The following is a 16,412-nucleotide window of genomic DNA, read 5'->3' as shown; positions in this document are numbered from 1 at the left end:
AAATAATCTATGACCATATGGTTACTTACTTAGATTTCCTTTTTTCATACTGAACCTAAATCATACCTTGTTGGTCATGTTTTGTTGCCACTAAAGAATTCTAGAAGGACTAGACAGATTTGAAATACTGAAAAATTCTGACTGTATTATAGGTAATAGTGTGGCTTACATATTTCAATACCATCAAATATATGTGAAGCATCAATGCTCCTTTTTCCCAGAAGCCCCAGCTAATATTTCCTAACATGTCAAAAGCTAGACTTGCATTGCATGCACTTCTCTGATCCTATTTACGTAGTCCACTAAGGATCTGTTTCCTACCAGGTACTTAATGTGGATTCAGTCTCTTCCACATTCTAGTGTTTGTCTCTGACAACACCCTACTTTTGGTATCAATTTCTATATCAGTTATAAATTTTGTTGTTCCAAGTGACAATAACTCAAACTGGCTTAAGTCAAAACAGGGAAAAGTCCACAGGTGAGTTTTCATGCAACTGAAAAGTTCACAAGTAAGCCTGGCTTCATGTGTAACTTGATTCAGAGTTCATGTTACATTATCAAGAGCCCCCTCTGGGTTGCTTTGATCCTCAGGCTGACTTTGTGAGCCTAATGGATAGGGCAGTTACAGTTATCGGATTTTTACATACTGAATCCAGTCAAAGCTTCTCTTTTCTCTCAAAGCTGCCGCTTCGTTTTGAGAGCAGATGTCCCAGTGGGGGTGTTTGGGGGTTAAATGGGGTAATATTTGTTATTTTAATAATTGTTATTATTCCATCAGCTCTATTAATTCTTGTCTTTCTCTGTACCAAGCACTGTGGTCAAATGGATAGACTATCTAGATTATTTTAGGTCCTCTTTTGGAGTTGGAGGTGATTTGTAGGAAATACAAAACTGGTCATTCAGATGTATTTCTCATACATATTTGGCTTTTGTCTATGATCCTGGCTAACAGTTCTCAAAACCCTTGGAATTTCTTCAGTGGTAAGAGCAATGGGAACATCTCTTGTTATAATATCTGGTGTCTTATCCTCAGTTCCTGAAAACACTTAAGAGCCATAAAGGGGAAATGAGTGTCTTATTATCCATAACAAGTCTTTTTCAACCATAGCTGAGTTTGTGTTAATGAGGTGACTTTTGGAAGTCTCCTAAAAATGTGGGTGGGGATAGTTACTAGGGGTACCAACCTAAATGAAGGATTGGAACTTTCAATCCCATCCCCTGATTTCTGAGGAAGGGCTGGAGGTTGAATCAATCACCAGTGGCCAATGATTCAATTAACCATGCCTATATAATGAAGCCTCTTTTAAACCCCAAAGGAGGACATTTGGAGAACTTCCAGTTAGTGAACCAAAATGCTTCTACATACCATCATTTCAGGCTTCAAACCCCAATAGAAATTTTAAGGGCTTCACCCTACGTGTCCCTTCGTGAGGCTATGATTTATATCCTTTAATATCTTTTGTAATAAACTACAATCTAGCAAGTAAACTAGTTCCCTGAGTTCTGTGATCTGTTTTAGCAAATTAATAGAACCCAAAGAGGGGACTATGGAAACCTCTGATTTATAGCCAGTTAATCAGAAGCATAGGTACAAACCTGGATTTGTGATTGGCTCCTGGAGTGGAGGACAGTCTTCTGGTATTGATCCCTTAACTCGTGGAATCTAAAATTATATTTGGGTAGAAAGTGTCAGAATTAAGTTAAATTATAAGACACCTAGCCTGCGTCTGAGAATTGCTTGGAGTCTGAGCAAAACCCCCATATATTAGATTCCACATATAAGTTAGATCATTCAGTCTTTCTCTGACTTATTTCACTTAGCATAATGCCCTGAATGTCCATTCATGTTGCAAATGGAAGAATTTCCTTCTTTTCATGGCTGAATAATATTCCACTGTTTTGTGATTTCTAAGATAGTGATTTTTTTTCCCTTCAGACATATAAGTGGAATTGCTGGTTTATAAGATAGTTCTATTTTTGATTTTCAAGGTATCTCTATACTTTTTTCTATAGGGGCTGCACCACTTTACATTTTCACCAACAGTATACAAGGATTTCCTTTTCTCCACGTCTGTGATTTGTCATCCCTTGATGTTTTGAAAGTAGCCATTCTAACAGGTATAAGGTGATGCCTCACTGTGGTTTTGATCTGTGTTTCCCTGATGATTAGTAACATTGAGCACCTTTTCATATACCCGTTGGCCGGTTATATATCATCTTTGGAAAAATGTCTGTTTAGTTCTTCTAATCAGATGGTTTGGTTTTATTGCTGTTGAGGTATATTTATTCTTCGTATATTTAGAATGTTAACCTCTTATCAAACATAATGATTTGCAGTTATTTTTTTCCACTTCATATATAGTCTTTAAATTTTGTTTATGGTTTCCTTTGCTGTGCAGAAGCCTTTTAGCTTAATGTAGTCCCACTTATTTTTGCTTTTGTTGCCTTTTCTTTTGATACTAAATTAAAAAAAATCTTTGCCAAGACCGGTGCAAAAATCATGTCCCCTATGTTCTAGGTGTTTTATGGTTTGAAGTCCTACTGAAAGAAGCTGAAGTTTTAAAGTAAGTAAGTAAAATTTTATGGTCTCAAGTTGATAATATATTTTGAATTGATTTTTATATATGGTGTAAAATAGTGGTATAGTCTCATTCTTTTGAATATGGCTATGAAGTTTCCCCAACACTATTTATTGAAGAGACTGTCCTTTTCCCATTGTATATTCTTGGCTCCTTCGTTATAAATTGACTGTATAAGTGTGGGTTTATTTCTGGGTTTCTATTCTTTTCCATCTGGTCTGTGTGTCTGTTTTTACCCTGAAGTAGGAAATGGCAACCCATTCCAGAATTCTTGCCTGGAAAATTCCATGGACAGCAGAGACTGTAGGGCTACGGTCCAAGGGGTAGCAAAGAATTGGACATGACTGAGCATGCGTGCACATCTGTTTTTATGCCAGTGCAGATAGGATTTTGATATGAAGAGATATAAAAGATAATTCCTGGTGAGAAACAGCATTGGCAAAATAACAAGGAATTTAGAAAGATAGTAACGATAACCCTGTATGCGAGACATCAAAAGAGACCCAGATGTATAGAACAGTCTTTTGGACTCTGTGGGAGAGGGAGAGGGTGGGATGATTTGGGAGAATGGCATTGAAACATGTGTAATATCATATAAGAAATGAATCTCCAGTCCAGGTTAGAAGCAGGATACAGGATGCTTGGGGCTGGTGCACTGGGATGACCCAGAGGGATGGTACAGGGAGGGAGGTGGGAGGGGGGATCAGGATGGGGAGCACGTGTACTCCCGTGGCGGATTCATGTTGATGTATGGCAAAACCAATACAGTATTGTAAAGTAATTAGCCTCCAATTAAAATAAATAAATTTAAATTCAAAAAAAAAGAATAATAATAGAACCTCTTCTGGGATGAGTGAATACATTTGTGTAGTTTGTTATGGATTAGATTTTATTTTTTTTACTGGCCTTATCTTAAAATTATATGTTGAAACCCTGATCCTTAATGAGAGCGCATCAAAAGATGGGACCTTTGGGACGTAGTTATATTATGTGGGTAAAGTATTTTTTAGAAAATTTATTTATTTTTTAATTGAAGAATAATTGTTTTACAGAATTTTGTTGTTTTCTGTCAAACATCAACATGAATCAGCCATAGGTGTACATATGTCCCCTCCTTGGGTGAAGTCTTTTTAAGGGATTAGTGTTCTTTTAAAAAAGAGATATAAAAGTGGTTTCCTCCTTTCTTTGCTTTCCATCATGTGAAGACACAGTAAAAAGACGGCCATCTGCAAACCGGGAAGCGAGCCCTCACCAGACATCAAAACTGCAGGTACTTTCCAGCCTCCATACTGTGAGAAATAAATGTTATTTAAGCCATCCAGTCTATGATAATTTATATAGTGGCCTGAAATGACTAAGATATATTTGAAGCATACCATTTAGCGAGGCAGTTTGAGACACAGTGAGATTAGAGAAACAGATGGGGAGAAGATTGTGGCCAACCTTGAGAGCAAAGCTAGGAATGTATATTTTTTTTAAAAAGTACAGAGGAATGAATAAAACATAAATATACATCTTAGTGGATTATTACAAAGTTAACACACCAGAGAAACCAGATCTCAAAAATAGAACATTATCAACACACGAAAAGACCCATTTATGCCCCTTCTCAAATGCTGTGCCTTTCTTTCTCCCTAAAGGAGACATTACTGACTTCTAACACCACAGGCTAATGCTACATGCTTTTGAATTCTATAGAAATGTCATTTGATAGTATCTATTATTTTGTGTCTAAGTCCTTTTATTCAGTATTATTGATGAGATTATACACACAGTTGAATGTATTTGTAGTTTGTGTTTTTTTAAATAAGTATTCCAGTATATGGATATTCACACCACAATTTATTTATCATAATGACTGTTGTTTGTGTAGAATTTGGGGGTTACAGCATGTGCATATACTATTTTACTAGATTCTGAGAATCAGCTTTCTAAAATAGCCTACCTATTTACTTCCACCATCAGTATCTGTGTATTCCTATTGCATCACAACTCTCAAACACTTGGAATTTTCAGACTTTTAATTTTTAACCTAGGAAGTTTGGACTTGATTTTGTATGTGTTGTTGAGCCACTGAAGGATTTTGCTTTGGAAAGTGATATGAACAGGGGAGATACATTGGGTCACTCACTCACTCACTTCAGTCGCTCAGTTGTGTCCGACTCTTTGCAACCCCATGAACCACAGCACACCAGGGCTCCCTTTCCATCACCAACTCCCAGAGTTCACCCAAATCCATGTCCATTGAGTCAGTGATGCCATCCAACCATCTCATCCTCTGTCGTCCCCTTCTCCTGCCCTCAATCTTTCCCAGCAGCAGGGGCTTTTCAAATGAGTCAGCTCTTTGCATCAGGTGGCCAAAGTATTGGAGTTTCAGCTTCAACATTAGTCCTTCCAATGAACACCCAGGACTGATCTCCTTTAAGATGGACTGGTTGGATCTAGTGCTGCACAAATTAGAGTATGAGAAAGCTTTGATATGGGGGCCTAGCCCAGCTGGGATGCTATTGTAATGATTTCATAAAAATAATTTGGAAACAAACTAGAATGTTAAAAGAGGGACTAAAAAGAAAGAGAAAAGAGGTGCTTATAAATAATAAGGTTTGGCAGTTAGTAACTTTTGGGGATAAAGGAAGCAAAGATGATCAAAGATGATCATATTCTTGAGCCTAAATGACTGATAAACTGGTAGAGTCTTAACCAACTTAAGATTTGGGAGAAAAAATTCTCATCCAGGGAAATTGTTTCTAACCTAGATTTTGTTATTTATTTTCACTATTTTACCCTTAGTTCAAATTTGTGATAATCTTTTTCTCCAACTCTCCTTTCTCATCATTGCTGTGTAAGAGCATTCCCAGTAGAAGCTAGCTCTGTTAGGGAAGAAAGAATCAAGACTCAGGTAGAATAGTTAAGTTGTGTCTCTCTCAGTGCACTCAGTATCCAGAGAGCGCAATGGAAGATTTTCTGTTCTTCAGAAACCTGACAGCTTTGGTGTAAGGAATGATAGTAGCTAGGAGAATGACAGGTCTGGGATTTGGGAAGCCTAAGTCCACACAGCTTTTAAAGGAGGAACTATTCTGTGTGCTCATTTCCATCACTATTCTTTCTTTTTCTGTGGATGTCTTTTCTGTCACTGACATAAGCAATGGCTTATTCCATTTTCTCAATAAATTATTTGTTTAACTGAGTATTCACAGGTATATAGCAAAGAACTGGAAATAGAACTGCCTTATGATCCAGCAATCCCACTGCTGGGCATACACACTGAGGAAACCAGAATTGAAAGAGACACGTGTATCCCAATGTTCATCACAGCACTGTTTATAATAGCCAGGACATGGAAGCAACCTAGGTGTCCATCAGCAGATGAATGGATAAGAAAGCTGTGGTACATATACACAATGGAGTATTACTCAGCCATTAAAAAGAATACATTTGAATCAGTTCTAATGAGGTGGATGAAACTGGAGCCTATTATACAGAGTGAAGTAAGCCAGAAAGAAAAACACCAATACAGTATACTAACACATATATATGGAATTTAGAAAGATGGTAACAATAACCCTGTATACGAGATAGCAAAAGAGACACTGATGTATAGAACAGTCTTTTGGACTCTGTGGGAGAGGGAGAGGGTGGGTTGATTTGGGAGAATGGCATTGAAATACATATAATATCATATATGAAACGAGTCACTAGTCCAGATTTGGTGCACGACACTGGATGCTTGGGGCTGGTGCACTGGGACGACCCAGAGGGACGGTATGGGGAGAGAGGAGGGAGGAGGGTTCAGGATGGGGAACACATGTATATCTGTGGCGGATTCATTTTGATATTTGGCAAAACCAATACAATATTGTAAAGTTTAAAAATAAAATAAAATTAAAAAAAAAAAAAAGAACATATAGGTGCTCCAGGATTAGTACTCCTACGACATTTACTTGTCCTGGTATTGAGGTAGTAACTCCAACTGCTTATTTTAATTTTTGAGACAGTTTGCTTGGATAACAGTTCAGGCATTGCTGGGTTTGCCTATCTGTATGAATCCTTATTGAATGGATCCTGTTTTGCATAACCTCTTTAGTACAGGCTTTCTTTTAATATTTTTTGGTAATATTTTATCTAGAAATATATCCAAAAGCATAGATAGCTCTTTAAGCTTGTTTATGTTGTTCCTGCAGTGAAATCACTTTGACAAAGGTTTTGCCTTTTGTTTTTTTTTTTTTTTTGGCCACACCATTTGGTTTCTAGGATCTTAGTTCTGTGACCAGGCACTGAACCCAGGCCCTCAGCAGTGAAAGCAAGGAGTTCTTACCACTGAACTGCCAGGGAATTCCTGACAAATTATAAATTTAAGACAAATTTAAACTTTGTCTTAAATTTATACTTTTCTGGCCTTGATAGCTTCCTGGATAGCACTAATAAAAAACAGAAGTAACAGTACCTTATATTTCTAGAGTGTTTGAAAATTTACAAGGCACGTTTGCATGTATTTCTAACCACTTACTTTATCACCCAGTGAGTGGCTAGTTATTACTTTCATTTTTCAGATGAAGCAATGTAAGCTTAAGGACATAAGTAGTGATACAGTCAGGACTTCAAATCAGATCTTCTAAAGCTAGATTCGGTGCCTGTGATGGTTAATTTTATGTGTCAACTTGACTGAACCACAGGATGGCCAGATATCTGGTTAAACATTGTTTTTGGCTGTGTCTGTGAGAGTGTTTCTGGAAGAGATTAGCATTTAAACTGATGGACTGAATAAAATAGAGTGCCCTCCCTTAATGTGGGTGGACATTATGCAACCCATCAAGGGTCTGAGTAGAAGAAAATGGAGCAATGGCAAATTCTGTCTCTCTGCCTGACTGTTAAAGCTGAGCCATCAATCTTCTCCTGCCCTCTGAAGCTTAGATCATCATCACTCCTGGTTCATAGGCCTTTAGACTCAGGTTGGAATTTATACCAATAGACTTCTTGGGTCCCCAGTGTGTGAACTACAAATGGTATGACTTTTCAACCTCTCTAATCACATGAGCCTATTCCTTATCTCACTGTTTTACTGTGCCAACTAAAAATTGGCACCTGCCATCTTCCTCTACAAGAATTAAATCATTAGCTGCAGCAGCTGCTGACTTTCAACACATCCTGAATGGAGTTTAGGGTGGAAATAAGGAATGAGGCACTCTGTTCTCTGGGTGCTGACAGATAGTTAGATATTTTCAGCAGATTTTATGAGCCCAAATTCTTGTATCTCTTCACATCTAGAAAAGCACTAAACCTTCCCAAGACTAGCAACAACTTTCTGCAAAAATGTGTGCTTGATTGCATATATTCCCCTTCACCAAAATCATGTACATACTGACCTTTCCCCCCTACTTCTTTGGATTAGTTCCTCCGAGCTATCTGAAACACTCTCTCCTAGACTTTATTCCTCATTTTGCCCCAAATAAAACTCAACTCACAACTCTCACACTGTGTACTTTTTTTCAGTTGACTATTTTTTTTTTTTTCAGTAGACTATTGCTTTGGTTGGAAAGCCCTGACTAGTACAATATCCTTTATGCATTGCCTCTGCTCTTATCACTTTTTGCATCTAGCTATAAAATTTCCTGTTATTCCTCAACTGTTAATCTGGAACTATATTCTTGCCAAGTGAGAACTGCCTGTAACATGTGCTTTAGCATTAGACACCATCAGCAATTCTCATAATTACCAGGTTAATTTAATACTTGGAGCCAACCTATATTCAGGAGTTAATGTTATGGCATAAGATTTACTTTTATTTACTTATTTTGTTTGTTTGGTTTAAGCACTATCACCAGCCTGGGTGAACAGAATTCAGTGACCAGCCAGTGAACTTTTATAATAGGAGTGTTTTACATTTGACTTCTTTGTGGCACTAGTGAAAGCTATGAACTTCAGCCTGATCATATTGTTAAAAAGTTGGTTTTCACAGTCTAAGAATGGAGTCAATGCAAATATAATACTTTTCTTGCAAGAAATAAAATTATTTTCCTATATATGTTACATAGATCATCAGTATATGTTACATAGATCATCAGAAAATCAGTAGATTTTCAAGAGATTGGTCATTGGTAAATGTATTAAATAAAATAATCCAAAACAAAGCAAAGAAAGAAAAGGCAACTCTTCTAAAATTTAACATGAAACATCACTGGGCACAGATAAAAGACTGAATGCAGGGGAAAACAGATGTAATGTTTGTTGATTTATTAGCAGCATGCAACTCGACCATGCAGTGGAGTCTACTGACTGAAATCAATGTGACGGAAAACACAACTCTCTTGAGTGCTGTTCTTCTAGGCTCTTCTAGTGAAAAGGTATTTTTAGTCAACACTATGAAACTCAGAGAACTGTGAAAGGCAATGAGGTATTCTTCACAGAGCAGTGTACCATGTCCATTCTATCACTGAAAGAATAATGACATGAGTTAGAAAAGCTCAACACATATACATTTAAATTCCTGAAAAATGATGGGGGTATACAGTTATTTAATTATTTGGATGCTAATCAGTGAGTATCTCCATATCCAAGCAGATTTATGAACATAGCTAAACTTCCCAGCCTATATGGGGATTAGAGAATGACCCAGAAAACATGAACAAAGTTCAAGAAAGGGATTTATTAACCAGGTTCCAGGATGACAAAGAGTGGTCAATACTTACTCAGGACTATGAGAATGCTCTGAGCCAAAGGGATTGGCAAATATGAACTTTAATTCTGTAGAAGTCAGAGGAAAGAAAGGACTTTTGATTTGCAGAGCCAAAAAATTTTTAGCTAAAAAAATCATATAGGATAAGAACAAAAGCCATTTGAGGATTGATAGATGAAAACTTATAGTGTTCCACCAGATCTGTGGTCTCTGAAGGAGAAGATTTAACTCCGGGACCAAAGATAGTCTCAGTCACTCAGAGCTTTGTGTAATAGAGATTTTATTAAAGTGATAGTGACAGAAAAAAACTTCTGACATAGACATCAGAAAGGGATAGAATGACTACCTACCTTGCTAGTTTTAAGTAGGGCATTATATTCTTTTCTGCTAGCTGTTGAGAATAGAAAAAATTATTCAAAGCTGTGAAGATTTTTCCCAGACGCTTTCCATAACATACATCCTGGGATGACATCAGCACAAGATTATCCAGAAGGAACAGGTTAACCCAGAGCTCAAGGCTGTGGGAAGTTTTACCCAGACCTTCTATCATAACATACATTCTGAGCTCAAAAGAAGCATGTCCTTGAACAGGAGATACTGCTGCCTATGAGGCCTATGTGTCTAAAGCAAAAGAATGTGAAAAAGAGAATGTTCACATCCTCCTTAAAGGGGCCTTAGGCTTGGACTCCTTATCAACCTGCCCAAGTTAACTCTCTCAGAGTGAACAGGTGGTTCCTTGACAATTTCCTCATTTGGCCTTGCTAGGAGATAAGATGACTGAGGCTTTTCTTTATGGAACAGTGGATATATGATGAGTGAAAAGGGTCAAGCTAGCTAAAAGGACACAGAGCTGAACAGATTATTATAGATTATTTCTCCTTACAATGGACTTTACCAAGTATTCTGTTTTAGCCACGATTTAAAATATGTAACAGCAAAAACGTTACAAATGTTGTCAATTGTCTAGATTTTCCAAAGGATTCTAAACAATGTTTGTCTAATTTTCAAAAACTGAACTTCATTGTACCTCAGAAGCTAGCACAATATTGTGAAACAATACCCCAGTAACAAACAAACAAAAAACATAACTAGAGAATTTTGAAATTCAGTTAGTAATACAAAGTTACAGACTCAGAATGAGAGGAAAAAAATATCAAGGTTATTTCACTGCTCTTCATACGGAGATCCTTTCTGTAGTGTGCAGGTTGAATGACACTCTACTCTGATGCTCTGTTGACAGTTCAGTTCAGTTCAGTCGTTCAGTGGTGTCCAACTCTTTGCGACCCCATGAACCGCAGCACGCCAGGTCTCTTTGTCCATCACCAACTACCAGAGTCCACCCAAACCCATGTCCATTGAGTCAGTGATGCCATCCAACCATCTCATCCTCTGTCATCCCCTTCTCCTCCTGCCCCCAATCCCTCCCAGCATCAGAGTCTTTTCCAATGAGTCAGCTCTTTGCATTAGGTGGCCAAAGTATTGGAGTTTCAGCTTCAGCATTAGTCCTTCCAATGAGTATTCAGGACTGATTTCCTTTAGAATGGACTGGTTTGATCTCTTTGCAGTCCAAGGAACTCTCAAGCGTCTTCTCCAACAACATAGTTCAAAATCATCAATTCTTCAGTGCTAAGCTTTCTTTATAGTCCAACTCTCACATCCATACATGACCACTGGAAAAACCATAGCTTTGACTAGATGGACCTTTGTCGGCAAAGTAATGTCTGCTTTTTAATATGCTATCTAGGTTGGTTATAGCTTTTCTTCCAAGGAGCAAGCGTCTTAATTTCATGGCTGCAGTCACCATCTGCAGTGATTTTGGAGCTCCCCCCCAAAATAAAATCTCTCACTGTTGCTCTCTTTGTTGCTTGTCCATTTCAAATATAGCAGTGTGTACACGTCAATCCCAGCAAATATGCCAGCAAATTTGGAAAACCAGCAGTGGCCACAGGACTGGAAAAGGTCAGTTTCCATTCCAATCCCAATGAAAGACAATGCCAAAGAATGCTTAAACTACCGCACAATGCACTCATCTCACACTAGTAAAGTAATGCTCAAAATTCTGCAAGCCAGGCTTTAGCAGTACATGAACTGTGAACTTCCAGATGTTTGAACTGGTTTTAGAAAAGGCAGAGGAACCAGAGATCAAATTGCCAACATCCACTGGATCATTGAAAAAGCAAGAGAGTTCCAGAAAAACATCTATTTCTGCTTTATTGACTATGCCAAAGCCTTTGACTGTGTGGACCACAATAAACTGTGGAAAATTCTTCATGAGATGGGACTACCAGACCACCTGACCTGCCCCTTGAGAAACCTATATGCAGATCAGGAAGCAACAGTTACAACTGGACACGGAACAACAGACTGGTTCCAAATAGGAAAAGGAGTACGTCAAGGTTGTATATTGTCACCCTGCTTATTTAACTTATATGCAGAGTACATCATGAGAAACATTGGGCTGGAAGAAGCACAAGCTGGAATCAAGATTGCCGGGAGAAATATCAATAACCTCAGATATGCAGATGACACCACCCTTATGGCAGAAGAGAAAGTAAAAAGTGTGTTGATGAAAGTGAAAGAGGAGAGTGAAAAAGTTAAAGCTCAACATTCAGAAAACTAAGATCATGGCATCTGGTCCCATTACTTCATGGCAAATAGACGGGGAAACAGTGGAAACAGTGTCAGACTTTATTTTGGGGGGCTCCAGAATCACTGCAGATGGTGATTGCAGCCATGAAATTAAGACACTTACTCCTTGGAAGGAAAGTTATGACCAACCTAGATAACATATTGAAAAGCAGAGATATTACTTTGCCAACAAAGGTCCATCTAGTCAAGGCTATTGTTTTTCCAGTGGTCATGTATGAATGTGAGAGTTGGACTGTGAAGAAAGCTGAGCGCCGAAGAATAGATGCTTTTGAACTGTGGTGTTGGAGAAGACTCTTGAGAGTCCCTTGGACTGTAAGGAGATCCAACCAGTCCATTCTGAAGGAGATCAGTCCTGGGTGTTCATTGGAAGCACTGATGCTGAAGCTGACACTCCAATACTTTGGCCACCCCATGCAATAAGTTGACTCACTGGAAGGGACCCTGATGCTGGGAGGGATTGGGGCAGGAGGAGAAGGAGATGACAGAGTATGAGATGGCTGGATGGCATCACCGCCTCTGTGGACATGGGTTTGAGTGAACTCCTGGAGTTGGTGATGGACAGGCCTGTGTGCAGCAATTTATTGTGTCGCAAAGAGTTGGACACGACTGAGCAACTGAACTATCTGAACTAACACGTCAATCCCATGCTCCCTAACTGTTCCTCCCCCTTCCCCCCATGTAACCGTAAGTTTGTTTTCTAAATCTGTGAGTCTGTTTCTTTTTTAAAATATGCTCATTTGTATTTTTTTTTAGATTCCACATATAAGTGACATCATAGGATATTTCTATTTCAATGTCTAACATGTCAGTTAGCATATATTTTCATTTTAATAGGAAATTTCTGAAAGTGGAAAAGGCTTTCTGACCAACTCACTAAGTGTATGAATCCCAGTTTTTTTTTTTAATTCTTTCAATAATTCAACAAACAGACACTGAGCAATGTACTGTATCAGGTATCATGATGAGCATTGGGAGATATAATATCATTAAGATTACATGAAACTTACTGTTTGTGGGCACTGAGGCACTGTAAAGGGAGCCAGGAGAATATCTGAATTTCTAAATCCTATGTGCAGTATGTATCACCAATAATCTTCAAAAGAAATGGACAGCATTTTTTTCTGTATTTCTACCTGATTCATATTCCTTGAACATGTAACTGTAGATTTTTAATTCTAGATATGTTCCTTCATGTAGGTACAAAAATCTAAGTAAAACCAGAAATCTCAACTCTAAATAATTAGTCTTAGACATAAAAATAAAATTAAATCTTATCCACTTTTTGCCAGGTTTTATGAAACAAGATTTTCCTTTTTTACTGTCCTACTGAAGTACCTCACAGTTACGTACACAATGTACAATTAAAAACAACTGTAGTTAAACAGGATATGAAAATGTTCAGAAGCTCCTTCTTTTAGCTAAAAACAAAAATAACTCTTATGTAAAATACTTGCTTTTAAATTAGGACCAGATTTCATATTATTTTGGATGATTCTAAATTCGCAGTCTTAAGTAAATTTTGAAAACTTATATCCCTTCTCAGAAACTTCTCCTGACCTCTAAAATTTCTCATCATAAGTATAAATAGTTGTAAAATATATAGCTTACCAAAAAGTGTGAACATTGATGTAAAAATTTCATCATTCTTTGAAATGTATCCATTTTGATTTTGATTCCCACCACAATCCATATAAAGATACTTGAACAAACTAATTTTAACAGTTAGAAATTCTTCATTTATTTTTCTTTGAAATTCTATTTCCGTATCACAATCCTATTTTCATAAATTCTTTCCATATGAATGTCTTTTAGTGATCATTTTTTTCTTGAAAAGTAATTAAAAATTTGTAACCATGTGACCATGTTAAAATTTCTTCTGAATTGGATTTTCATCACACTTTTTAATATAAAATTAACCTAAACAGCATAAATAAATGTTCCTTTAGGTAATAAACATAAAAATGAAGTTTATTAGAAGTGTGTCCATTATTCAGATGGAAGGGTTATTTTTTGTTCTAAATAAATATATGTGAGTGAATTCAAATTATGTTTGGATGAGACAAAGCTCAGTATCTATCTCCTTTATTTTTGTTTTTTTAAGGGTATAAGATCTGAGAAATCATATACCCATGAATAAGTAGGTAAGAGTGGAATTTTGTTTTAGCAATGTCACTCAAACATTTGAACTCCAAGTTATATGCCAAAATCATATAGTTATCTATCATCAAAAATTATCTTTAATGATCTTCCAGATGTCATTTTAATTAGGTCTCCCTTCAGTTTTTTTAAAGGCAAAGATTTAAAACCAGTTTCAGATTTTATGATTCAGTTATTAGTCATTTATTTTTTGAACACTAACACTAATATTTTGAATTGTCCTATTGTTTTGAAATCTGGAGATTTTTGCACTCAGGATCAAGGTACCATTGTAAGATGGTAAAATGAACGATAGCGTCAGCCTCTCTTTTTTGAAACAACTGGCATGAATATTCTCAGGCAATCGAATTTTGGAAAGAGTACATGTGAAGCATAGGATCTAGAAATTATTTCCTTAAAATTATTTTCCCCAAAGCACACATATCCCAATTTGAAATCTGCTGGTCTAAGCATGTCTCCTTTTAAAGATAGTTGCTGGTTATTTAACATGATGTGAATGTAGATTTGTCTATGCTGGATCAAAGAGACCTTGGCTGGATTGTGTATTCCAGAATAGCTACAAAAAGATCCCCTGTCGCTCATGTTCTTCTTACGTTGTGACATTGACACCCCTGCCTTTGAAAAGTGGCGATCTATTTTCCCTTCTTCTGGATTTTAGGAGAATTGTGACTATGGGGGAATAATGCTATGTGATTTCTGAGGCTGGGTCATAAAAGGTGATAATGCTTCTGCCTGTCCACTCAGGATGCTAACTCTTAATACCCTACTTTTATGTTGTGGGGAGGCCAGAACACATGGAACGGCTGTGAATAGGTATTTCAGCTGACAGCCTCATTTGAGGTCCCAGACAATGGCCAGAATCAGCTGCCACTGTGTTTTGTGAGGAAGCCTTTGAAATTATTCTAGCTTCAGCCACCCTAGTCACCTGCATGTGACTGCAGGAGAGACACTGAACAGGAACCCCAGAACTCAGAGAGAGAATCTTAAAATTATTGCTTTAAGTCTCTGTGTGTTAAGAAAATTAATTATGTAGTAATAAAAATCAGAACAAGACCTAACTAAGGTTACAATACCTTAGTAACCAAAATAAATTGACATCCACTCAAATCAGAATGTTTACTTTTACTTGATTTGGGCTAATATCTTTGCATGTTATGAAAATCATAAAGTACATTAGTAGTGCATAAAGATTGCAAGGAATATATTAGATGGGTAATGTTTAATTTCATTAAAGGAAATATAGCTTGATTTTCATGTGTTCCAATTTATTATTGATTAGAGTACTGCATATATATGAAATTACCCCAAATCTTTATAGTTTATTTTATTTACTCTTTAGAAATTTAATTATTATTCTCAAAGTAATACTTACCCTTACATTTAAAAGCCAAATAGTACTACAAGTCTAAAAGCAAACAAATAAATATAAGCAAACCCCTTCTCATTTTCTTCAAGCAGACACTTTCAATTTCTTTTGGCTGTTTGATCTGGTATTTACCTCTCAATTTCTTATTCTGTACTTTATTGCTAGTTCTGTGTATTTTTGTTTTAAATTTTTGACAGTATCTGTTAGCTTCCTTCTATAAAAGTTTAGCATTATATCTTTTACACTGCTTCTTCAACCCTAATTTTGATGCATGTACCTATTTTCCTCCTATTCTCCCACTATAGTTATTTCATGGTTTTCTGATACATTCATACTTACAGTTTAAATTTGTGTTATATTATGATTACATTTCTTCTTGCCTTTTCACAAGTTTTTTTTTTAATGTCATTTGGTCTGTTACTTAGATCATTATGACTACGTTAGACCCAAACTTTCTCACAGAACTATAAAACAGCTTTTAGTGAAGCTCATGCCTCGCCCCCTCTTCCTGGAGCCCACTACCCTCCTATACAAATCTGGATTCATTGCTCTCTAGGCCAGACATCTTAACTGACATTCTAGGCTATCACTGCTGGGAATTTTCTTTCTTTTCTTTCATTTTTCTTTCCCTAAATTGAATTCCTTGTTTCTTGAGTTTTGTATCTTCTGGTTACTTGGTATATTTCTGTCTTTTTTATCTTTTAATTAATTTATTTTTTATTGAAGGATAATTGCTTTACAGAATTTAGTTGTTTTCTGTCAAACCTCAACATGAATCAGCCATAGGTATACATATATCAATAACCTCAGATACACAGATGACACCACCCTTATGGCAGAAAGTGAAGAACTAAAGAGCCTCTTGATTAAGGTGAAAGAGGACAGTGAAAAATTTGGCTTAAAGCTCAACATTCAGAAAACAAAGATCATGGCGTCCAGTCCCATTACTTCATGGCAAATAGATGGGGAACCAGTGGAAACAGTGGCT

At 36.8% G+C, this 16,412-nt stretch overlaps 1 long non-coding RNA gene across 1 annotated transcript in view; it reads left to right on the top strand.

Moving 5' to 3' along the window:
• The first annotated feature begins 2,017 nt into the window (after positions 1-2,017).
• Positions 2,018-16,412, top strand: part of LOC113890504 — a 121,819-nt gene continuing 107,424 nt past the window's right edge. Inside the window, exons 1-3 of the long non-coding RNA XR_003510509.1 lie at positions 2,018-2,118; positions 2,519-2,564; positions 3,785-3,849. This is a non-coding gene — a long non-coding RNA (uncharacterized LOC113890504). The remainder of the gene's footprint in view (positions 2,119-2,518; positions 2,565-3,784; positions 3,850-16,412) is intronic.

The sequence above is a fragment of the Bos indicus x Bos taurus genome, chromosome 3 (genome assembly GCF_003369695.1).
Source record: "Bos indicus x Bos taurus breed Angus x Brahman F1 hybrid chromosome 3, Bos_hybrid_MaternalHap_v2.0, whole genome shotgun sequence".
Taxonomy (NCBI): Eukaryota; Metazoa; Chordata; class Mammalia; order Artiodactyla; family Bovidae; genus Bos; species Bos indicus x Bos taurus.
The sequence above is the reverse complement of the archived record's forward strand: the minus strand, read 5'-3'. Positions and strand labels throughout refer to the sequence as shown.